The sequence below is a fragment of the Pinus tabuliformis genome, chromosome 3_1 (assembly GCF_031772625.1).
Source record: "Pinus tabuliformis cultivar Carrire ecotype Pingquan chromosome 3_1, CPIR1, whole genome shotgun sequence".
NCBI lineage: Eukaryota > Viridiplantae > Streptophyta > Pinopsida > Pinales > Pinaceae > Pinus > Pinus tabuliformis.
The window spans coordinates 932,442,558-932,467,323 of record NC_142301.1 but is presented as its reverse complement, the minus strand read 5'-3'; the positions used below and the strand labels follow the sequence as shown (position 1 = coordinate 932,467,323).

The following is a 24,766-nucleotide window of genomic DNA, read 5'->3' as shown; positions in this document are numbered from 1 at the left end:
GAAACAGATCCAGGAAGAGGGTTAAATAAGGAGACAAGTCAACCTAATAGCTAGAAGAAAACGACTATGTTTGAGGTTACGAGGGAGAGGGGACAAGTTTAATAATATATATATATATATATATATATATATATATATATATATATATATATATATATATATATATATATATATATATATATATATATATATATATTTATTTATATTTTAATTTTATTAATTAACTATTTAACGACTACATCTGATTAGGTAAATAATAATATTTAATTCTTGTTTACTTTATCAATATATATATAAATAACTAAAGATTAAAACTGATAATAAAGATTATATATATATATATATATATATATATATATATATTAAAAACTAAACATTCATATTAATATTAGAATTACTAATATTTATATATTATATTTATCAACTTAACGTCTATATCTAATTAGGGTCTTAATAAAATTCCATTCTTTTTATTTTATTTTATATATATAATCAAGATTAAAAACAGTGGGATTTAAATGTGTTACTTTTATTCACCATAATGTGTCTTTTGGGGAAACCCACATGGAATTTCCCCTCATCTTGGTATACAAGGTAAATTGGATTCTTCAGGGCTCAAGGCCAGATCAACATCTCAACAATGTTTGGCTCATGAAGAGCAAAAATGTCACAATGGGATTTGAAACAACTTTTCTTATACCCCACTTGAGATACACTCAATTGATAATCTAAGTGTATTACTACAGAGGTGGTGAATCAATTATTACTTTTTTATGGTTTCAAGAACACTCTACCAACACATTATTGTCCTCTAGTGACGAGACAACATCCAATATTTTGTCCAGTTGTGACACCAAAAAAGAAAATGCAAAAAGGACAATATCCTGAGAGATCTCATAACGGATGTAAATTTTTCATTAAAGGACTTATTGCAATTTTCTTCGAAGATTGTCACCTGAGGAAAAAAGGGAAGGATATAACAATTGTTGATCTCACTATAAAAGATCACCATATTCTCATCCTACAAGGGATGTATGGGTCCAAATTGGCCAATAATTGCAAGATTTTGTCCAATAAAGTTATTGTAACTTACATAAATACAATAGTAGTAATAATAATAACAATACTCATAATTAGAATAAACAATATTAAATAACCAAATATTACATGTCAATTGTATGGATAATTTCATGTGTTGTTGCAATCAATACTCATATTCTATATTCAGTACATTATTTTTATCTCTACAAATTATTTCATGTAATCCCTTACAAATTGGATTTATTGAAGTGAATGGATATCGCTTAAACATGTAATCCCAGCCAAGTTAAAATTGAAACCAAAGATTCAGTTCACTTCGAATTTCAGAGTATGTTGTCGAGTGAAACAATTCTATGCCTTTGTAAGGGAGGATCCATAATGAACCCATGCAAATTGCCATTGTAATAACACATCCCCTATTGTAACAAGTTCTCCTAGGACCAACTTGACCTCCTGTTTTAGATCATGCACACCTTTTCCTTCTTCCCACCCTCACCTCAAACTTCTCTATCCTTTCATTCCCTTCCTTTCACTCTTGGGCAATGTTATCAGAATCGAATTGTCAACAGAACTAGTAGATCCCCTAAACTGAGAACTGGTGAAAAATAGACTGAAACTGGTAATACCATAACAAAAAAATGGTAATACCATAACACTACTCCTGGAAACCTCCAACTAATTCCTCCAGACTAAGATTTCTAAACTCCAAACCTCTTTCAAATCTACTAGTTCCTCCTATAACTTCTTCTTAGCATAGAAGAGGGGCTCTATAGATATGCACATCTTCGATATTTGACACCTTTGATCTGGTTGTGAATGAGGTTGCACATTCTGACTCCTTTTGCATGAAGTGTGGCTTGCACCAGGCTACATTGTACCTCCCTTGACTTTACTCTTATGATCTTCATTGAATGAAAAACCCTTGGATATAATGCCAGAACCAATGGAGAGATGATCTTGTACTGCAACACTTGCAGTGACCTTAGTGCTTGTTCTTTCATCCTGTTCTACCAGGATACTTTTTCTTTCTCTTATAGTTTGAGTGGGATAAATATCCTTTCTAGAAGCCCCCTTGCCATCTGCAATTAGAATGTGACTAGGGTTTGTGGAGGGAGCTAGAATAGGATCTCTTGTTCCTTGTTAGACTCCATATCTTGTGATACTAAGTCTCATTCCAACGAGAAAATAACTCGTCCCTTGACTTGTCTCATTCAAATGAGAAAATAGATCATCCCTTGACCTAAATACATAATAAGTTCTTATCCCCCCTCCAAATAATCCTCAGTTTCTTCTTCCTCCATCATTATATTCTCATTCTATTGTCCATTATCAAATAAATACCATATTCTACACAACATATTTTTGTGAATGTTATGAATTCCTTTACACTGCAGATGTGCAAGTAACGTAAGCCAAATTCTGGGAAATTTTATGGAATATTGGCTTGTTGGTATTTTAATCATATTATTCTGCAAAATGTCTTGCAATGTAGATTAAGAATTAGTGGTATGAGGAATTGGCAAGTATATCTAGTTCATTCATCCATTAAAAGTAGAACATGAAGAGGGATTACCAGAAAATTTCTTACATAAAAATCATGTTCATTGTATGAATTTGCACAAGTAAATATGAATAACAGAAGCAAGTTAATAAAATGTTTAAGGTCCGAGGATCATCCTGAGTTACTAGGGAACATATCTAGATCTGGATTATGGATCTACCATACTTTTGAAAATCTAGGATCTGGATACTGTGGGGAATGCCATGTATAAAAAAATGTAAAAAGAAAAGAATAAGAAAATGTATTCAAAGTTAAGAATCAAAACCATTCATGAATCGCAACATTATAACTGAAATAATTAGATAGTTTATAACTTTCAAGAATGAAATCATGATGCATCATGCTTTATACAAAAAGGATAAAATTGTAAATACAAAATAGAGTCTTATCAATCATCACTCTGTTAGGAAATCAAGGGCAGCTAAATTAGGGTGATTTCTCTTAATTTTGATAACTACTTTTGATGTTCTTTTACTTAATTTGATGTACTTGTAGTTAGCCTCTTCTTTACTTGATTATTATAGTGTTCTTTTATCATCAAACCTATACCAAACCATGAAGATCAATAACACAAGAGGACACAAGATATAGACTATAAGCCAATGCCAAAACCTCTCCTCTTGAGAGGAAAACCCACAAGAATTCTTCTCTTCTTTTAGAATATTCAAATGACGAATTCCAAGACTTAAGACCCAAGACAAAGACCCCTCCAAGACCAAGTGAGACTTCTCCTTGATGAACTTGCTTCTCACAAAGTCAACCCAAGTCAAACTTGCTTCACAACTGTTATGACTTTTTCCTTTGACCACAAATTTGGACCTACAACTTACGACTGCAATTTTTGGCCTAGCTACATAAAACCTAGCTTCGCACATGTGGGAAAAGATGGTGAGAAATGTCTCTTTCTTCCCTCACTTGAGGAGTTGCTTCTTCCTCAATAACTTTCCTATCAAATAGATCCTTTTGAACCCCAAACTTCAGCCTTTTTAGTGATTGCAATTTCGGTCTTGTTGTTGCATAAGATGCCCCATTTCACTCTCACGTGTGAGATGATGCAACCCAAAACAATCGATGATGTAACCTAAAATAGTCTCCAAAATGCTTTGATCTTTATTCCTGGTGTTCCCTTCTTCGCTTGAATTTAGTATTTTTTTTTTGTCTTTTTGTGAGTTGAATGGATTGTCCTCAAGTGTGGTTGAATGCCTTGTATATTTAGCCTTTTCTTGGAGCTAAAACTATCATTGTGAGGCCGACTTGCCATTGCTAGGATGACTGGTCTTCTTGTAAGCCAACTTGGTCTAGGAGGAGGACATTTGACTCTTTTCACTCTAAATAAATCCTTTTTACATGATACAACATGCCCAATAGGGTCTTTACATATGAAAATGAATTCCTTGACTTTTTGACTTCATGAAAATTCCCTAGAAGCACTCAATGGGTACTTGAACTATAAATAAAATTACCTTGAACATGAAATCCATGCTACAAAATAATAATAATATTTTTTTTCTTTCTTTTACAATGAATACATAAAATCAATAGTGCATGAGACATTATGAAGACCAAACCTAGTTACATTTTCCAACACACTCTATTGATGTGATAATATAGAGTAGGTCTAACAAAATATCTCAAAATGGGTCTACATCCTCATCACCTGAATATTTCAACTTTACATCATACAAACCACTTGTCTTCGTGGAAATCTGCCTTAAAGTCTAAAAATTTGGAGCAGGGTATGATGGTAAATGAATTTCATACATTGTTTGACAACTTGCTATGGTCTATGTATCATACTGTTCTAAGAGAAGACTTCACCTAGAGTTGGATGGAATTTCCAAAGCTTCACCAACATAATAAGAAACTAAAAATTAAATTTTTAATGTCTTGAACCTTTCATTGAGATTTATCTTTTGCTTTACAGTCTTCAGGTAATTAATAATAGCGCTATATATATTAAATAGAATATCCACTGTGTGGGGTTTCAAACAGGTGGAAAAACATCCTTTAATAAAAATTCAAAAACCCCTAAAACTCTAATTTTATTTGCTTGGGATCTGGCATGTGAGGGCGAGCTGGTAGAGGATTTGTTTTGGCAGCAGTGGATCCATTTCTGGGCTTGAATGATCCATTTACGTGTCAAATCCTATGCAGATGTGGGCTGATTTGTATTTGTATCTTGATCTGAAATGTGGATTTGCAGATCCAGCTTCAAGCCCTTGCAGATCTGGTAATACAGGGATTATTTATATCAATATGAGTGTTACAGGCCATGTGCTTTATATAACTTTAGATGTTATGCAACATATCAATATTACCAGCACCAAGTCAAAAACAAATATGAAGTCTGAATATTGTGATTCTCCCCAGTGTAATCTACAACCACATATCTATGTACTACTTCAAGGTTGCTTGATGAAATTTTTTCTCATATTTATGCGCATAATGTAACATATAAATAGAGAAGTGCATGATACAAGTTTAGAATGATAAAATATGCTCATTGGTATGAATGTTTGATACAACAATGGCTATGATTTGTTTATTGTTGATAATAAGTACATTACTTCCTGGGTATCTTCTTTTTCTGATTGTAGCTATTAAAAATATATTTTTTATGATGATGCTCTAAAATATCAAGCCTTTTGATTGTTAGCTATTAGCTAATATTGGTAAAAGTACATCATGTTCCGAGCATTTTCATTTTCTGATCATAGCTCCTGAAAATATATGTGAAATGACCTTTTGGTAGTCCTTTTGATTGTAAGCCAATAATGGTAAGGTGACTTGCTTTGATGATGTTATGAAACCAACTCACAAAAATATAGAAAAGATAGATCAATGACTAAAAAATCAGCCTCTTCGAGGGGAAACCTCTTTTACATTACACAAATGAACAATTCTTGGATGATACAAATGATAAGACCTCCTTTCTACATATAGGAGTCTAAGGGGTCCCAATATAATGAGAGCCTACATAACAATAATATTGTAGGGGCACAACAATAACAATAGTGGGCTTCTATGGGGCACAATAATAACAACATGGGGACTACTTGGGCACAATAATAACAACATGGGGACCACATGGGAAAAACAATACAATAAGGGGGTTGCACTAATAATAAAAAGGGGCTACACTAGTAGTATAGGGACCTAACATGCCCCTCTCCTTCAAAAAGTGTTGTCCTCAACGCTTGAGTAGTTCTTGATGCTTATGTATAAAATTCTCCTCCTCCCATGCAAAATATTCAGTAGTTAAGTTCTTCCACTTGATGGGATACTCAGAAATTGATTGATTTCGTAGTTGTCGGGTTCTTCTTTCTGTGACTTTTTTAGGTTCCACTATGATTTTTCCTTGCTCGTCAAGTTCTAGCAATATTGTTTGAACTAGGAGCTTGTCACCTATAACCTTATTTAAGCATGAAACATGGAAAACTGGGGGAACTTGGGAAGATGTAGGAAGCTCCAATTTGTATTCCATAGTACTAATCTTTTGCATCACCTTGTAAGGACCATAGTAATTTGGTGATAATTTATTATCCTTCTTAGCTTGCCTGAGGGACATTTGTTTGTATGGTTGTAGCTGTAAAAATACCCAATCGCCTACATAAAAACTTCTTTCACTGCGATGTTTATCTTCTTATTGTTTCATTCGATTCTGCACCAAAGTGGGGTTATCCTTTAAAAGTCGAAGAACTTGTTGTTGATGCTCGATGTGATATTTCACTGTTTGAACCTTTTTCTTCTTAATATGTACTTCTATCTTGAGAGTTTCGAGTTGTAATTCCTACCAAATGCATTAAAATATATGGCCAGATTCATTTTTGATGTTCAATGTGATCTTTCACTTCTTGAACCATTTTCTTCTTGATATGTCCTTCTATCTTGAGAGTTTGAGAAATGGTAATTCTTGCCAATGCTTTACAAGATATGGTTGGATTCATTTCTTCTTTCTCTGGGGTTGGTTATTGGTGTATATCCTCTTCTTTTGATGTTTCTTGATCCTTTTCTTCCTCTTCTTCACAATCTATGTAAAATAATTTCTTCTCAGCACACTTATGGCCTTTAGTGTATTTTCTATCACAGCTGTAAGAAAGCCATTTTTCTCTTTTTTCTTCCAATTGTTGTGGTGTAAACCTTGTAGGTTGTGGAAGGCTACGAGAAAAAAAACTTCCATATTTATAGTTGTGAGTGGTAGGATTCTTTGTTTCCATAATTTCGCTGTGAATTTTTCTTGCCAACCTGAATGCCTTCTCCAATGAATCAAGTTCCCAAAGACGAACCTCATGTTGAATGTTATCGTTTAAAGTCCCTATGAAGAAATCAATCCTTTGCTTCTCTGGAATATCTTTTACCCTTATATTCAATTTTTGGAATTCCTCAATGTGCTCTGCCATTGAACCCTTTTGTTTGAGATTTATCAATTGGATAAAGAAGGTGTTTCTCTATGTATCCTCATAATGTGCTATCATTTCCTCCGTGAAAATTAACCAGGTGACAAGTGGTTTACAAGAACAAAGCCCTCTATACCATACAAAATGATTTGGTTCTAAATATAAAGATGCAATATGTACCTTTTGTAATAGTCGTACATCATGTAGATCAAAATGTTGCTCCATCTGTACTATCCAATTTACCAGATCCTTGCCATCAAACTTCCTCATATTGCTTTTTCTTGATTTTAGGAGCTCGATCTTGAAACAACTGTAACTCTGTAATTTCAAATCTCCAAGTTCTGAAATTGCGTCATGTGGTAGCTCTCTCAGTCCTCTTTCTAACCCCACCAGTTTGATAAATATTGGGTTCTCCAAGAAAGAGTTATGCCAAAACACCTACGATGACCTGATTATAGACTCATTCAGTAGAGATAACTTGTACGAAGTGCCACATGTCACTGTTTTGATCTTCGGACCTGAAAATGATATACAGAGAAGTACAGTCCATCCTCTCTCTATAAATTCTTACGAAATTTCAATCTGATTCTCAGAGAGAAAGTTATGACAATTTTCCCAAGGTCACCTGTTTGGGATGTAATTTGGGAGCCTGCAAAAACCATAAATGTCTTGGACCATATCTTCGAAAATATAGCGAACCAAGATCTGAAATATAGGCCCGAGCTTCAAGAATATTATAGCTCAAAGGGTTTTAATTTCAGAGTTTGAACCTTCATAGGAAAAAAACATATAATGAATATTCCACGATGACCTGTTTGAGATGGAATTTTGGAGCTTGCAAAAACCCTAACTTCCTTAGATCATATATTTGAATCCATGGATGTAAAGGTGACACATCGTGGATGCTTTGAACAAAGGTGACTTGATGATGCTGCGACACAACATAGGCCCAGTGGGGACCATGAAAACATGAGAAAATGATGGTTACTCATGACATATCGACACGTGAGATGACAAGCATTGAGAGGAGGTGGTGCTCAAGGTACAGGCATCACATCTGAAGAAATTCAATTTTGAGAGGCGACGAAGAGGCCCTTCTTGGAAAAATGGTTTCCTAGTGAAGTACCAAATCATCAAAATGAAGAGAGATCCATTAGAGTACTCGGTGAGAGATTTCCAATGGTGTTGAAAGTTCGTCAGATGGAGCTACGGTCTGGTCACAATGTGCAACAAAAAAACTGTGAGTTTTCCTAGAAAAGGGCTTTTTCCCTCCAATTTAATTCATTTTCTAAGTGAGCTGTGGTGAATTTGGAGAGGAGGAGAAGGCCCTAAAGCTCATGGAGATCATAGCGGAAAAACTAACCATCAGAATCAGGGTCTATAACTTTCAGGCAAGTGGCCTTACTTGTCTAAATATGGCCTTAATTCTTTTTGGAATGATGGTTCCTGTTGAAGAATTAAGGGAAGAGGAAAATGAGAATAAACTACTATAGGAGGTCTAGAATCGTCCTCACCCACTAAGTCAAACATGGGGACTATGTGGTAAAGGTGGTATGACATAGAGTAGAATATTTGAAGGCATGGTATCAAACGTCTACAATATGCGATGTGAATATGGCTCGTCGGAAAGGCTAGTAGGACAAACTATCCAAGGAATGGGAGGATAATGGACCATACCTAGATTTGGTGGGATCTAGGCCGAGACTTATGTTAATCAATTGAGAAGATGGCCAGGGGAAAATCATCATGCCCCCAAGCATGGGATACTTCTCGCAAATATATGGGATGGAGGGGACTGATCTGGTATATAAAAGTGGGGATGATGCCCCCTAACAAGAGGATTTTATGGAGTGCCATTATGTTTCAAGTGCTTGAAAAATGGATTCAATCATCTCGGCCCAACTTGGCAAGAGATCCTCCAAAGGATGATAAGGAGGTGTAGGGGCCTATGTGCCCCCTAGTATGATATGGGCATACTAGATGTATTTAGATTGGTGGACTCCAAATATGGAAGGACGTACGCACTATGGTGCATATCGTGCCAAGGATAATCAGGGGTAGCCATGGCTTCCATGATGTCATCATCAGAATGGAAGATGGGGGGATGAGAGGAAGATTGACTACATGATGTGGTAGCGGTACCTGGTGCATCACACTGAGAAAGAAGGTTAACATACACATCATCTGAACTGGTAGACGACCATCTAGTAGATGGAAAATCTATTGATGTTGAGACCTAGGTTTCTAATGAAGGAGGTTCGATAGAAGCGCGCGCAGAAACCTCACAAAGTTTTTCCTACGAGGAACTCGAGGATGACGACAGGTAAAGGATATGGACTGTGGATTCTGTCATCTCGACATCGAGGGGAGGGATCATGATGGTGGGACTAGAGTCCCCCTTTTCTGGTGTACTAGTAGTACCAGAATCCACAAGTAGATGAGTAGATGATCCATTACGAGTGGCCTTGTACATGCAAAGCACTTGAAGGCAGTCACGAAATTCATCGAGATGAAGGCAACAATGGGAATAATGACCATAATGATCACACAAGGCACAAGTGTGATTTGTGCGCAACGCTTTGAGTTCCTAGCTAGTCCCGGTAAGGTAACTTGGACCTCAGGGATCTTTGACTCAGGGAACGTTTCATGAACCAAAGGTTTGAGACGAGGAAGATCACGATAATTATTGAAGGCATGCCTAACTACCTCACACAAAACACATGAAGGTGTCGGCTTTGGATGTTCGGGAGCTAGAGGTGCTTGGGGAGCCTTTTCCTTAGGTTCCTTCTTCTTGGCTTTTCCCCTGTGTTTGGATGCTGTCCTAACAGGAGTGGGTTCCTATTGAGGTTGTGGTGGAACTGGAGCAGTGATAGGGGTCGTAGGGACCAGCTGAACTGGGGTCAAAGCATGATATGGTTTGAGCTGACCAGGCAGAGTGTTCAATGGGGGATTAATGTACCACACTGGGATCCCCAAAGTCATATTAGGGAGAATCAACGAAGACATGATAGGGACAAAATATTCCAAGAGGAGGAAACAAGAAAGGTATTTATCCTGTAGGGTAATGTCCTAGCGGAACAACTCTTGGATGGTTGAGACCTAGAGGAATGGTTCTTGCTGGGAACAAAGGGGAGGCACCCACAAAAGGAGGATGTCCTGGGGGGGTGGATCCAGATGGCTTGGATGAGATAGTAACAACGGGGTGCTGAGGAGTTGGCTATTGATCAGATGTACCCAACTACTTTTGAGCAGCCCGTGGCAATGGTAACATGAAAACACTCAAAGAGCTAGACTCAGAGATAGGAGGGGGAGGACCGAGGAAAGAACCTAATAATGAGGAATATTTGTATACTCCAGGTGAAACATCATATGATCTAGTCTGAACACGATCCATTGATTATCTGCATATCAAGGATATTCACTATATTGTTATTCTGGGTTTTTCATATGTGTGGAGACTTCTTTCCTAAAGGCTTATTTTTTTTAACTTTATCAGTTGAAAAATGTTGGTTTAATTGTGTTTGCTGAAAATCTATTTCTTTGAGGTAAATGCCTATTGTCTATCGATTCTGCAGGACAAATCAAGAATAGCTAAATGGATTGATAATTAGTTAACTGGTTAATGTTTGGTTAAATGTCATCTCCCTTTATGTTATCTTTCTCTGTTTGAGGCAAAGACTCATCGAATGTGGTTTTTGCAGGCTAGAGCATGAATATATTATGAATCATCATATGGAAAGGTCCATCCAAATGATACGATATTGAAGCTTCAAAGGACAAAACCATATTACAAAAGAAAGCGTGCTCATGTATGTAGTTTCTTTGTTCCAAGTGAGTGTACATGTGGTGCTGAATGTCCATACCAGCATGAGATGCCTATAACAAGGGAGATTTCTCAGCAGAATATAAAATATTGACATTATGGGTAAGTATTATTGTCTAAATATTCTTGATTCAGTTGATTCTTTTGTGAGTTGAAGTTATTGTTTGATATCTTTTGAGGTGCAATCCATAATCATTTTTTGAAGTGTTGCATAACTTCCATATACAAAATTCTGCATGTTTGGGTGCTGGACCAGTGTTACCAGACTCTTTTGAGTCAAGCCAACTTGAAAGTTTGTCTCTCCTATGTGAGGAAACTGAATTGAGTCAGCACTTCCTTTTCTGGTTCAGCCCCGAGTCATGCTCACTATTATGATTTGTGATTATGACTTAGTCTTGCAAGTTAAACACAAATCGCATTGACTCAGTGAGTCCGACTTGGTTGTGATTAGTATGTCTATAAGATACAGAGAAAAATGAATGCTCATTTTACCTTTTGCTAACCAATGTTAAAGCAGACAATGAACAAGTTTGTTAACTTCAGTGTAATTCCATACCTAACTCTAAAAGAGTCATGACATTTGGTCATTTTGAGCCTACATGGAGGTGAGGCTGACCTTGAAAATTTACATAAGAGTGGGCATAAATTCAAATATACATTTCTTCTTATCCAAATTTGATGATATTTAGGTCAATTTTGGTCCTCTCGAAAAGAGGAATTCAATGCCATAATTATCTTCTTTTAAAACACTTGCCCAAAGTGGAATTTGGCCTTAGTTACCAATTTTAACAAAACTATTTGAAACTAAGAATCTAATGTGGGAGTTTGTTTTGGCACCATTGATTCCATATCACTTATTTGGGTAATTTTGCTTCTATTTAGGGCATGGGAATTAGAAAGTTATTGAGCTAAAGATTTATTGGAAAATAGTGGTTGCAGTTAACATCAAAGAGTGTTATTGGGATGTGATAGACAAGTTGACAAACTACCTCTAGTGTATCTAACATACATAAATTAAAGGTTTTAGTCAAGCCTTCCCGTGGTCAATTCCTGATGTTTCTAAGTGTTTGTTAACTTATGAAATCCTGTTGTTTTCCTTGTTGCACGAGTCTTCAGTCAGGAGTATCTGTGGAGTCTAGACCATATTTTCAAGAATAGACTCGAAATGGAATTTTCATGTGGCATCATATTGATGTTTTTCATGCCCTTTTATTATTGATCCATTTTCTTCAATTAAACCCTATATGATTTGGTTGCTATAATTATATGGTGTTCTTTATTCCAAGGCACTTGAAAGGCATATTTATCATTTAAGTGGTGTTTTTTGGTTCTAGACAGACATTGTAAGTCAGATATGTACAAGTTCTGAGAGGGTAGTGTCATGAAAGGAACATCATGTTCTATTGGAATTCTTTTGAAAGGATATAACAAAATTTAAAAGAAGTGTGAAAAAATATATGCATTCTTATGTATTGGCAGTTACTCATTACGTCATTCTGTTCTGCTTGTTAATTGCTAAACTATACTTTTTCTGCAAGGTTGGAGTATGAATATTTTGTCAGGATGAAAAAGAATGGGGCCTTTTCTTTACCATGATTCAACAAATTTCATTAAATCCTTAAATTATTGTCAATATAGATAACTTCCTTCTTGAATCTAATGGTTTTTTATGATTTATCTCTGAGCAGAGTAAATGATCCAGTTGTAGCAAGGTTGTTGAATAAATCTGGTGAGATGCCATCCCTTGTTCCTCCTAAAGATGAGAGTATAAATACTATGTATGTGGGTAGGCTTGATTCAAGGGTTACCGTTAATAAGTATTCTTCTCGAAGATGTACGAAAAGGAACCACTTAAGACCCCATATGACAAACAATCCTAACAATATAAATTACTGTTAAACAGTGTAGATCTGCAACAAATGATAGAAACAAAACCTGTCAAAGCCCTGATCTATGCCACAAACATAGTTAAACAACAAAATGGAATAGTAAAATAAGCACAAAGAACTCCAATAATCCAATGGAAACCAAATATATAAAGAATATATTTTATTAAACAACACCTGTGAAGGGAACAAATAATGTTACCCATCCCCCTCTATGGGATGGGTTCTTGGCTATCCTCAATGTCTTTAGCTTTTATAGAGTCTCTCCTCTATAATGTGTAAAACCAAGCAAACAAAATGTTTGAGCTCAATGAGAACTCAAATGAAAAAGAAGATGGGGTGCAACAGTGATAATAATCAGAGCCGCAACAGTGAGTGCAACGATGAAAATAATCGAAAGTGAAGAATGAATGGAAAACCCTTCTATTTATAACAAAATATTAGGTTATCCTCGAATAATGAGCAATAATAAAATATTATTAACCCCATTATAGAATTAACCGTTTGGAAGATTTTATTATTTTTGGTTTGGAGGGAAAAAATATTTAAACTTTTATTTAGAAATAATAAATAAATAAATGATTTATTTATCATATCAAGAAATATGGTTAAGGAATAATAAACAAATAATGATTTATTTAATTATTCCTAAGGGATTTGATCAAACATGACAAGGAATAATAACTAATTAGTGATTAATTAATTATTCCTAGAGAAAAATAAGATAATTAATGATTTATCTATTTATTTCTCATAATTGGGTCAAATGTGACAAGGAATATTAATTAAACAATGTTTCAATTAATTATTTCTAGAAGATAATTAAATAAATAATGATTTATTTAATTATTCTTCATGGGTTTAATTATAAATGACTTAACAAATGTGGTTTAATAAGTAATTTCTCATAGTGAAAGCAATTTTACTATGGTAAAATTGGCCCTACATGGTGTACTTTGATCCATCTAGTACATTACAGCTAGATGATAATTATTTTGTGATAACAGATTGGCCCCCAATGCACGAGTGTTAGGAGAAAAACGTATGACCGAAGTACGTTGTAAGGACACAATAACCAGACAGCAAAGTGGAGTCCGAGAGAGAGAGAGACCAATGGAGCTGAAGTGAAAGAGGATGAAACAAGAAAGGTATTTGTCGTACACGGTAATGTCCCAACGAAACATCTCCTAGATGGTTGAAACCTGGAGGGAACAAAGGGGAGTCACCCACAAAAGGAGGAGGTCCTAGGGAGGTGGATCTTGATGGCTTGGTTGAGATGGTAACAACAGGGTGCTGAGGAGCTGAATGTTTATTAGATGTACCTGACTACTTTTGAACAACCCATGATGCTTGTAACATGCAAACACTCAAAGAGATAGGCTCAAAGATAGGAGGGGGAGGACCGGGGAAAGCACCTAATAATGAGGAATATTTGTAGACACCATTGTGCCTGGAGTCCCTATTACTTTCATTTATACCAATAAGTATGATCTAGTTGCTTCCGAATCCAGTAAGATCAAGGATTGGGGGTTCCAGTAGATCACCAATCCCCCTGTTGAGCCCTACAATTCCACCTCCACTTTATCATACCTTCTCCCTAATCTCCTACTTAACTCCTTTATTTTCTCTACATAGCACTTTGAATCTTGCAAAAAAAAATATCAAGTTGTTCCATTTGAATCTTTTGTTTTAGCAGACGTTGTTTCTTAAAGCTACTACTACCTCTTATATTCCATGATAAAACTTTCATGATTTAACTGTAGTTTAGAGTGGGCGAGCATAACACTCTCATCTTACCTAAATTTATTAGCATAACTCCCAACTCCTTGAGGGCGACACTGTTCGACTTCCTCCCTCTTTTATGATGGCTCTTCTATGGCACCAAAAATGTCTGAGATCCCATTACTTTCACTCCTAACTCATCTTTTTCTGGATGCAGTATTTTCTACCCCCTTAATCTTGTTTCTTCTCTCATCATGTATAGATATTGGATTCTATCTATTTGATCCACATTGATTGCTTCTATCCCTTGTTTTCTCGCCTGTTCCACCAAATCCTGGATATTAATTCTCTCCTGCTCGATTATCTCCTGCAATTCTGGATCCTATGTTCCTACTTCACTTGGGGTCATTTCCGTATCTCCATCAAAACCTTTAGGTAGATCTGGGATATCCCATTGCTATTCAAACTCCTCGTTCAACTTTAGCCTTTCTTCCTCTCTTCCTTCTCTTTTTTCCTCACTGTCCTCTTTTTCCCCTCCTTGTTCCTTTGTGTTTTACTCGGCTAGGACTTCAAAGCTGTTTCTCTGAGCTTTTCTTTCCCCCTGATTTCATTGTTGTTTTCTTCTATTAGGTCTTCCCCTCGAAGTGGGTCTGACAAAACCATCTGCATCCTTTCAGTCTATCTCTTTGTTTTGTTCCTCCATTTTTCTTAAAGGGAATTCCCTTATCAAGTGTCCATGTTCATGACATCTTCTGCATCTGAAAGGGATCTGTTCATAGTCCATTGGTTGTAACCGAAATTCATCACGAAACTCTAGTTTGACTGCTTCAGGCAATGCCCTAGAGACATCCATTTCAACACAGATTTTTGCATATGTTGTGTATCTTCCTTGTAAAGTTTCTTTTGATATTTTAATTAATTTTCTGAGAGAATCTCCTATCATATTTAGAGTTGTAGGGATCAAATAGTCCAGGGGAAGGGAATACAACCTGACCCAAACTGGGACGCATGTAAAGGTTTCTTTCTCTGGGTGAAATTCTCCATCCATGGCCTCATGCATAAACTAGTTGATGCAAAAGAATAAGGACCACCATCAAAGATTCAGTCTCTGTCTTCCATATTGGAAAACACCACTGTAAAAAATCCTTTAGACCCTAGATGTAACTCTATTTCTCCTCGCAGTTTCCAATGATGTTTAGTCCAATCACACAAGTCTTTTTCTGTGGGCCAAAGACCCATAAACTTGTATATGACAACATATGACCTCATGCATTCCTTGAATGCCTGGGTCTCGGGATCGATGATCAATGTCGTTGGGATCACCATTGTTTTTGGCTTACATGACCCTGTGGAGCCTTTTGACTTCTGATGTTGCTGCTGGTATGCTTGCTTTCCTATTGGGTCCTTGTCATCATTTATTCTCTGTCCTTTCCCACCTACTTCTGCCAAACCTTGGACATTCTCTGACAAAAAATATGCATATGCACCGAAGCCCATCCTGAGCCCCTTTCCTTTGTCCATTACCACATTTTGATAGGAGGGATCCCTGCTCCCTCCTCTAAAATCCATCCACGTAAAACCATAGCTACTGCTACACAGAAACCCTTTCTTATCCCTCTTCAAAATACTGTATGAAATTTATTCCCAATATCATGTCTTATCAATACCACATGCATATGATAATTCTTTTAATTAATGAGTTTAATTAAAAGGCAAAAGAGAACATAACTAGTTTGGAGATAAATCTCAACCTTTGATTTGTGAATACTATTAAAAATATTTTAGAATATTTAGAGGAGGACATAGGGTAAATCCCTACCATCTTCTTAATAATTATTGATAATTAAATTAAAATTCTCAAATCTTTATTCCAAATAAACATGTCTATGGGCATAATTAAAAAATATTAAAAAATTAAAATAAAATAAAATATTTATAAAATATTTTGATTGCGAAATGAGTTATGGTTTTTGGGGATATGGTATTTATAAGTCATGGTATTATAGCAAAGATACAACATACATAATGGAGATAATATAGGTGTTATGTTAGACATTGGATGTTAGATATAATTTTTTTTAAATTCATTTTTTTTTATATTGTAAGTTTGTTTTCATTAATAAAATTAAGAACACATTTGTAGAGAAATGATTATGTAACCATATGTAAATTTAATTAATAATCACATAAAATTTTAATACTTACAACATAACAAGATTCTTAGATCCATCTTAACTTCGGATCTACCAAGCCCTAAGAGGGACCAAATCTATTTTCAAACTAAAAGAGGTTTATATCTCAAGAGATCCCTCTAGGGGCTTGGTAGATCCAAAGACTCTAGATCTACGCTTGTTTTATTATTAATTTTTTATTTTATTTTATTTGTTGTTTTTAGTTTTATGTAATTTGACCAATTCAAAATGTTTTATTGATAACCATCATCATTATTATTATTATTATTTTATTTTGACTGAGTCAAAATGTTTATAGGACATTACAACATCTTGCTATATTATAAATATAAATTTTTATGTGCTTATTACAAAGTTATTATTTTAATTGATATGATAAAATGCATGTTAATTTATAACTACTATTTACTATTTATATGTTATACATTTTAATGTGATATGTATATTATGATTTTCATTTATCTACAAGTTTGTTGGTAATTTTATTAATAAAAAAATTACAATTTAAAAAAATTGAATTTAAAAAATATATCTAATGCCTACACATCTACAATAATACTTACACCAACTTAGATCCATCTTAACCCTAGATCTATCAAGCAAGTGTCCAGAGGGATCAAACCTCTCAAGGTGCAAACCTCTTTTTTGAGTGCAAAACTTGAGGAAAGGTTTGCAGCTCAAGAAATTTGATCCCTCTCAGCCCTTGATAGATTCAGGTTTAAGATGGATCGAGGTTGGTTTCAGTCGTGTGTGCAGTCATAAAACATTTTATTGAACATATAATTATTTTGATCATTTTAAATATGCTAAATATGTCTAATATTAATTTGGTCAATTTAACTTTTAGTTTTCTTAGTTACCTCAGTTTTTTGAGATGAAAGACACTGTTAATAACTTAATGATGAAAATGATGATGTGAATAATAAGAATATAATGGATTACCACAGGGGCTTCACTCAATGAACCTCTGACATATCATGTGCGTTCATGTCATATTAAACAATACCCTTAATTTGACTACATATTGGAAAATACCTCTAAAATTCATATTATTTACCCCCTACCAATATAAAACCAATACACCTTCCCAATTTAAATTCCCCTACTTTCACTAGATATTGTAGGTATCCATTTTTTTGTTAACATTTTTTATACCCCTTTATATTTTTTCATTAACTTTGGACTCCATTTTTTATACTTGCTAATATAAAAACCCTCTCCCCCCTATATATCCCCCAATATATTATGTAATTTTTTCCTCAATAAATATCCCCCAATATGAACCCACGTGGTATGGTATTGCTCCCCAAGTGAAGCCCCCGTGCGAATTACAAACAATCTTCATTGCGATCAACTATTTTCTTCTACTATTCTTATTGTCACACCTATTGGTTATCTTCTATTACGGTGTTTGAATGCAAAATGATTAAAAATGTTGAATGATGGAAAATGGGAATAATAAGAATGTAGCCAATTACAAATAGTTCACAATTTTAATAAGAATACATTTAAGGTAAGTGAACTTTTTATTTAGGATGAAAATTCAAGTATTTTATTTATGATTGAATTACCGTAATAGAGAAGCCAATCCACGTTATGAATAATGTTTATGTGCATGTACACTGAGAGAGTGTTTGTATATTTTGGGGGTGAGATATATATGTAGATGGAGCGCGGAGAGAGGGAAGAAGAGAGAGGAAAAAACATGGAGGGAGGAAGAGATATAGATATGGAGAGAGAAGTGTTAAAGAGAGAAAGAAGGGGAAGAGAGGGAGAGAGTGGAAAAGGGAGGGAGAGAGAGAGAGATAGATAGATAGATATGGAGAGAGTTTGTATTTTTGGGGGGTGAGATAGAGAGATAAAGAAGGAGAGAAAATGGGAGATAGAGATACAGATGGAGGGGGAAAACATGTGCTTAAACTGAAATCAATGCACACTATTAATCTAATTACCTTGAAATTAATGTACATCATACATCTAGTTGCATCAAATCAACATCTACATTGAAATCAATGCATCTAGTGCAAACAATCAAATAGGATTAGAAATAAACATCTACACTAAAATCAATGCATCTAATGCAAACAATCAAATAGGATTAGAAATTAAAATCTACACTAAAATCAATGCATCTAGTGCAAACAATCAAATAGGATTAGAAATAAATATCTACACTGAAACCAATGCATCCAACATAAGCAATCAAATAGGAGTAGAAATCAACATCTACACTAAAATCAATGCATCTAGTGTAAGGTATTAAATAGGATTAGAATTTGACATCTACACTAAAATCAATGCATCTAGTGCAAGTGATCATATATGATTATAAATCAATATCTACATTAAAACCAATGCATCCAGTGCAAGCAATCAAATAGGAGTAGAAATCAACATCTACACTGAAATCAATGCATCTAGTATAAGGTATTTTATAGGATTAGAAATCGATATCTACACTAAAATCAATGCATCTAGTGCAAGTGATCAAATAAGATTAGAAATCAATATCTACATTGAAACCAATGCATCTAGTGCAAGCAATCAAATAGGAGTATAAATCAACATCTACACTGAAATCAATGCATCTAGTGTAAGGTATTAAATAGGATTAGAAATCGACTTCTATATTGAAATCAATGAATCTAGTGAAAGCGATCAAATAGGATTAGAAATCAACAACTACACTAAAATCAATACATCTATTTTTAGTGAAAAACCAAAATATTCATGACTTTCTAGATCTAACTTCTATGTCTATATTTTTCTCTGTGTGTCTCTTTCTTCTTCCTTCTCTCTCCACCTTCTATTCTGTGTCTATCTCCCTCCCTCTCTCCTTCTACTCCCCCCACCTCTCTCCCCCGTCTCTCTCTCTCCACCTCTCCCTCCCTTTCTCTATCTTTATCTTCTTCCCTATCCCCTCCTGCCATCTATATTTATAGCTTCCTCCATCTCTCCTTATTTGTCTCTCTATATCATCCCCCTAAACACATATTACGCTCTCTTTCTCTCTCTCTCTCTCCCCCTCCCTTTATTTGTCTCTCTCTTCTTCCCTCTTTCCCCCTCCATCTATATCTCTATCTCCCTTTGTCTCTCCTTATTTATCTCTCTATATCAGCCTGCATACACTCTCTCTCTCCATATATATCTATTTATCTATCTCTCCCTCTTCCTCTACCTCTCTATCTCTCCCCCCCTCTCTCTACCCTCTCCATCTATATCTCTATCTCAGACCCCAAACATACACACACTCTCTCCATATCTATTTATCTATCTCTCTTTCTTCCTCTCCCTCCCTCCCTATTCCTCCCTCTCTCTCTCTTTCTTTGTCTACATATCTATCTCTCTTCCTCCCTCCCTCTCTTTGCCTCTCTCTTCTACCCTCTCCATGCCTTCCATCTATATCTCTATCTTCCCTCGTCTCTCCTTCTCACCCTCAAAAGATACACTCTCTCTCCATATGTATCTATCTATCTCTCCCTCCCTCTTTCTCTCCCTCTCTCTCTTCCCCTCCTCTCTCTCTCTCTCTCTCTCTCTCTCTCGTCATCTCACCATATCTCCCTTGTCACTCCCTCTTTCTCTCCCTCTCTCTCCCCCCCCCTCTCTCTCTCTCATCATCTCACCATATCTCCCTTGTCACTCCCTCTCCCTCTCCACCTTTCTCTCTCTATTTCTTTCTTCCCCTTCCAACTCCATCTCTCTCTCTCTTCTCTCTCTTCCTTCCTCTCTCCCCCTTTCTCTCCCACCTCCCTCTGTCTCTACCCCCCATCACACATACTCTCTCTCTCCACCCTCCAACTCTGTCACTATATCCCTCTCTCTCTCCTTCTCGCTCTCCCCTTCTCTCCCCCTTCCATATCTATGTTTCCCTGTCTCTCTCTTCCACTTCTTTCCCTATCTCTATACTCTCCTTTTCTTTCCCTTCCCTCGTCTCCTCTCTCCCTCATTCCATCTTCATCTCTCCCTTATCACTCCATCTCTCTCTCCACCTCTCTCTCTCAATGTCTTTTTTCTTCCCTCCCTCTCTTTTCCCTTCCAACTCCATCCCTCTCCCCCTCTCTCTCCTCTCTCTCAAGTCCCCTCTCTCTTCCTTCCTCTCTCTCCCTTTCTCTCTTGCCTCCCTCTGTCTCTCCCCCCATCAGATATACTCTCCCTCTCCACCCTCCAACTCTGTCACTATCTCCCTCTCTCTCCCCTTCTCATTCTCCCCCTCTCTCCCCCCTCCATATCTATGTCTCCCTTTCTTTCTCTTCCCCTTATTTCCCTATCTCTATCCTCTCCTTTTCTCTCCCTTCCCTCGTCTCCTCTCTCCCTCATTCCATATTCATCTCCCCCTTATCACTCCATCTCTCTCTCCACCTCTATCTCTCAATTTCTTTGTTCTTCCCTCCCTCTCTTTCCCCCTCCAAATCCATCTCTCCCTCCCTCCCTCTCTCCTCCCTCCTATCTCTCTTCCGTCCTCTCTCCCCCTATATCTCCCACCTCTATGTCTCTCTCCCCCATTCTATTCTCCCTCCATCTCTCACACACACTCTTTCTCTTAAATATGATCCCATTGTATTGTATTTAAGAAAATATCTAAATTAAAAAATATATAATTGGTTGTAAAATACTAAACCTATATTTTGGATCAATCATGTCAAAGAAAATACAATAATAAAAAACTTAAAAGAATCATGCACTATCTTTCCTCTATCATTGTTAGTCACTTTGTTTTCTCTCTTTACTTGGATCCTTGGTTAAAATGCATCTATCCTCGATTTAATCTCTATGGGAACATTTTTAGTACTCGTGAGAATGGAGGGTTTAGATATACCTCAAAAGTAATTATAACATTTTTTTCTTTTAGATTTAATTAAAAAATGTTATAAAATTAAATTAACATAAAGTATTTGTAAAATATTTTGATTTTGAAATAAGTTATGGTTTTTGGGCATGTGGTATTGATAAGCCATGGTATTGACCCATGGTATTGTAATAGAATAATTAAAATCCTAGATCCATAACATAATAATCAAAAGCATAGATGGTCCATGGTATTGATAAACCATGGTATTAGTCATGGTATTATGATTTTCTTCCCTCCTCTCCCTCTCTCCCTCCCTCACTCTATTTTTCTTTTCTGGGTATTGGCCCATGGTATTGTAAAAAAACCTATTTAGAAGTTAATAATATCCATGGTAAATATTCATGAGTAAAAATCTTGTTATATTGTAAATTTAAAGATGGAATTATGCAATCATTATTTATATGCTATATATTTTAATGTGATATGTATATTATACTTTCTTTTATCTAAAAAATTGTTCCTAATTTTATTAATAAAAACAAAGTTACAATAAAAAAAAATTGAATTTAAAGAATATCTCACATCTAATGCTCACCCATCCACCCTAAACTGGTTGTAGAGCCTTGGAGCAAATATAAAAATGTAACAAGATTCTTAACCATAAATTTTCACCCTTACTTTATCATGGATATTATTAACTTCTCAATAGGCTTTGTTACAATATCATGGGCCAATACCATGGCTTTTCAATACCAAATGTCAAAAAACCATAACTAATTTCAAAACCCAAATATTTTATAAATATTTTATTTTAATCAATTTTATAACATTTTTAAAGTTAAATATAAAAGCAAAAAGTATGGGGGAGATGTTGTAGTGGTGTAAATGTTTGTAAACATTTACATGTGGGCCCAATTAAAAAAGAATAAAAGGGTAAAAGTAATATACAACCAGTTGTAGTGTTTGTAAAGGAGTGTAAACATTTAAATATTGGATAAATTAATAATAAAAAGTTTAAAGTAATAAAAATAATAAAATCCAATTTGTTATATTGTAATTTTATTTTTTTTAATAGTGTAACTAACAATTTTTTAGATAAAATAAAGTTATAATATACATATCACATTAAAATATATAACATATGTTAAAATTAATGGAGATTAGGTAATTTACGTAGTTATGATTGTGCTTTTCTTGGACATTCAGTTCCTATCATTCAGGGAGGAGTTTAATGTGGAGTATAAGTGGCATATTTTCTTGTAGGAGCTCCTAGTGATCCGCACCTGTGAGCTCCTCTAGCGTTGTTTGCCAATTCATGTCTTCCATGTGCAACTATTGACATGGTAATAGAGTTGCAGGAAGGAGAAGCCTGTATGCTGAGTTGAGGAACGCGACGTCATCACAGGGAGTTGAAGAGTAATCACACCGATACTCTTGGAGACTACGCTCATTTTCAATTTGCTGCATCGTTGCTGGATTTTGGTGTACCTCAGCGACTAGTCGTGGATCCAAGGTAAATAGCTACGACGATTGTGCTGGTTGCGTTTTTTTAAAGGCTGCGTGTACCTGGAAGCTGTGGAAAATGATGGACTGTGTTTTCCTTTGAGGAGGCTGCCTGTAGAAGGGGGAGATCGCCTCAACCTTGCCACGTGAGGAGCCCAGCCTTGCTACATGAAGGAGCCGGTGGGCGTGGTGGACGACATTGCCTGTTGTGTAGTTTGCAAGACTAAAAGGAGCTTGCACTACTGTAGGACGCCTGTGTTGAGAAGGAGGAAGGAGTTTGTGCATTTTTTTTATTGTGTAGCTACGTGGAGGCAAAATCTCCCAGTTGGCGCAGGCCCATATGACCTCTGCCTTGGAGGAATATTAAATTCCACCATCTCTTCACCAAATCGAATGCCAAGACCCCGTCCTCTTTAGCTGTGACCAATCTAGTGATGACCGTGAAGGTGGCCTTGGTTGGAGGGATTTTATCTTTTCCCATCTGACTGCTGCGTGGAAGTCAATACAACGCCAGCAGAGCTACAAGGAAGAGTAGGTTGCAACAACATTCGGAAGGCTGAGAGGAGTTCGCCCAACGTTGCTGCGTGGGCTGGACCTATTGTTCAGACAGTTGCTATGTTGAAGGGGTTGTGCGTGGAGACTACGGGTGCTCTGCCATTTGCGCAGAGGAAGTGTATTGACCAAGAGAAGCTCGATGACTGTGGCAGCGTCCAGTGAGAGCTTTGCTGTTCCTCCTCCTCCCCACGGTGGTGAAGAAATAATCATCCCTTAGACAATTTTTTTTTTAATTGAAGTTTTTTCAAAGCTTTTATTTAAAAAAAAAAATCTGTGGATTTTTTGTTAATTGGAGGGCTCCTTATTTTTTAAAAAGAAAGGGGGTGCGTATTTCTTATGAGAATTTTGGAGTGATCCTTTAAAAAAAAAAAGATCTGGAATTGAAATTTGAGGAATTAGTATTATTCAGGGCAATTTTTTTTGCGAAGAAAATTCTCAGTGATCAAGGTATTTTTTTAACATGTTAGGAAACCAGCTCACAAAAAGATAAAAAGATAGATCAACGCCTTAGAATTTAGCCTCTTCGAGGGGGCAACCTCCTTTACATTATACAAATGAACAATTCTTGGATGATTCAAATGACTAAACCTCCCTTCTATATATAGGAGTCTAAGGGGTCATAATATAATCAAGCTGACATAGCAGTAATAACATAAGGGCACAAAAATAACAATAGTGGGTTTCTATGGGGCATACTAATAACAATATGGGGACAATAGGGGCACAATAATAACAATAAGGGATATAATGACAATAGTAATGGGGGAATCATAAGTATTATAGGGGCCTAACATGCCCCTCTCCTTCCGAAAAGCATTGTCCTCAATGCTTGAGTAGTTCTAGATGCTTCTGTATAAAATTCTCATCCTCCCATGTGGAATCTTCAGCAAATAAGTTCTTCCACTTGATGAGATACTCTGAAATCGATTGATTTCGTAGTTGTCGAGTTCTTGTTTCTGTGACATCTTCCGGTTCCAACATGATTTTTCCTTCCTCGTCAAGTTCTGGCAATATTGTTTGAACTGGGAGCTTGTCACCTATAATCTTCTTTAAACACGAAACATGGAAAACTAGGTGCACTCGGGAAGTTGCAAGAAGCTCCAATTTGTATGCCATAGTTACAATCTTTTGTAACACCTTGTACGAACCATAATACTTTGGTGATAATTTATTATCCTTCTTAGCTTGCTTGAGGGAAATTTGTTTATATGGTTGTAGCCGTAGGAATACCTAGTCACCTACATCAAAACATCTTTCATTGCGATGTTGATTTGCTTGTTGTTTCATTCTATTCTGC

At 35.9% G+C, this 24,766-nt stretch overlaps 1 pseudogene; it reads left to right on the top strand.

Annotated features, from left to right (window-relative positions):
• The first annotated feature begins 10,106 nt into the window (after positions 1-10,106).
• The window catches only part of LOC149190822 (zinc finger CCCH domain-containing protein 49-like), a 241,782-nt pseudogene continuing 227,122 nt past the window's right edge, over positions 10,107-24,766 (top strand).